Raw genomic sequence first — 2,281 nt, forward strand, 5'->3', positions numbered from 1 at the left:
CCTTTTATCTATCTTCTCTTCATCTCCCACCCTTCCTTATCCTCACCCCCTTCCCGGAGGGTGGGATAGTGGGAGCATCCTTGCCTGGTACAACTGTCCGGATTCAGGGGTTTCTTGAAAATTGGTTTCCTGTACCAAGAGAGGCACGCTCGCGCAGAGGATGCCCCGCAGTTCTTTACATTGTCAGGATTAAGGGTCAAGTTGGACAGAGTACTGGGAACTGGAAGCGATAAGAGTCCAGGAACAATCTATGGATATGTGCTATAAAGTGTGGGGGTGGGGAGGTTGTCACTTAGATATGTTACCAATCGTCCCCCACTCCCCTCTTCAACAGTTTCTTCCTTTCTTTTCTTTCTTTCTTTTTTTTTCCTCCTGGGGATTACACATTCCCAGTGTGTATCACATTAATTTAAAACCCAGCCTTTTCTGCTTTGATTGTCGTCTCCATGAGAAACCACAAGGAAAAAAAGAAGCCTGGAAGGGAACAAGAGAGAAAAGAGGGGTGGGGAGAGGAAGGTTGGCAACAGTAGAAGCCTGAATCCCTTCCTCTAGGCCTTTCTGAATTGACGTTTTTCAAACCACCCGCCTAATATTCAGCTTGGACTTGAACCTGTGTGTCCTTGGCTCCGTCACTACTTCCCAAACAGAAACTCTCTCAACTTTAATAGCCGAGCATTACACATTGTGTTTGGCTTGGTATGCAAAACACCCGGAGAAGTTCCTTTGAGGCGATAGAAAGATAACACTTTTTGTTCATCCGTGGTTAATTTCAAGACACTGAGAACGGCTAGCCAGCTATTGAAGAATGAGGCTGTACTGTACCATCTTGTAAACATCATTTTGAGAGCTTTAGCTGGGTGGTAGGATTCAGCACAGGCACCCTCAGTCCTGCTCAGCCACCTTATAGAAATCCTGATGTTTTGGAAAACAAAAATGTTCCAAGTGACTGTGCTAATTCCTTAGATGTATTTATAGCAATGGGGAAGTTCGATTTGACTCTGGGAGGACTGTTCCAAAGAATTTTAAAATTTCTGTCAGCTTTGCATCGGTTACTTGCGTTCCCATTGCTATCTTCAGCTTTAAGCACTTCAGAGCATCTCAGTCTTTCTAGAGTATGGTTTGGCAGGTTTTTTTTTTTTTTTTTTTCTGTTTGCAAATGTTGTTTCTCCAAAGCTTAACTTATACATGGTGGCATGGCCGTGCTGTTTCAGAACATCATCTCAGTAGTTCTAACTGTGTGCATAAAAATAAACTGAAAAAAAAAATCAAAGACTTAGCCTGCCCTATTGAGAGTCTTCTAATGGCAGCACCTTCCCCAACCTGAACTTTAAAATAGCTACTTATATGTATAAGTAGCATGTGCAGAGGAACTGTCCGGATTCAGGGGTTTCTTGAAAACTGGTTTCACTGAATTCACTGAAGTTACAGTCAATAACTGTAGTGTAGAGGAAGTCATGGATTTATTTCTCTTGTTGAAATTTTGGTGACATTCTAGCAGTGTCATCGCGGTTTTGCATTTGATGTGACTGTAAAGAGAATGCCTTCATTAGTGACAGTGTGCAGACCTGCCTAAATGGTCATGTGGATTAGTACTCGGGAAGTATATGACATTAGGAAAGAAGAGAAGCCTCTCCCCTTCACCTTCCCTGGGGGAATGCAGTTCTTTTCATGGTTTCTCAAGCTTATGATCACTGTGGCAGAAGCTTGGTTGGAGTACCCGTTACTAATGTCTCCAGGTAGAACTGTGGTCAACCGTGTATGGGTTTGAATAGGTATATTAGTTGCCAGTGACTTCCATACAGGTGTGCTTTTGCTGTTGCTGTTTCCTTCGTTGCCCCTAGTTTTGGCTGTGGCAATCGTATTTGGTGGCCACAAGTTTGTTTTGTTCTAACTTACTTTGAAAGGGCACTCTGCCTGCCAACCTATTACACTTGCTTTGTGGAGTTTTGAGTGTGGGAGGGAGCACTTCCTCCTCAGCCTGATGTTTCTATGTTGCAAATTTCTCTCACAGAATGATGAGGGAGTATTTCTGATAAGAAGACAGTGCTTGCTACGGAATGAAAGGCACATTTTATCTTTCTTTTTATAAATATTCATCAATATTGTGAAAGGAGAGTGAAGTTATTAAAGAAATAGAAAATGAAATATTTTGTTTATGACAATATCTTTGGGGAGTGGATGAGTTAAATGAATAAAATATGAGCTAGAAAGGGAATTAATGCATAAAAAGGCAATTTGATGTCGCTGGGGTATAGCTCAGTGTTAGTGTTCTTGCCGGGCA

The sequence above is a fragment of the Micromys minutus genome, assembly GCF_963924665.1.
Source record: "Micromys minutus genome assembly, chromosome: 18".
Lineage (NCBI taxonomy): Eukaryota > Metazoa > Chordata > Mammalia > Rodentia > Muridae > Micromys > Micromys minutus.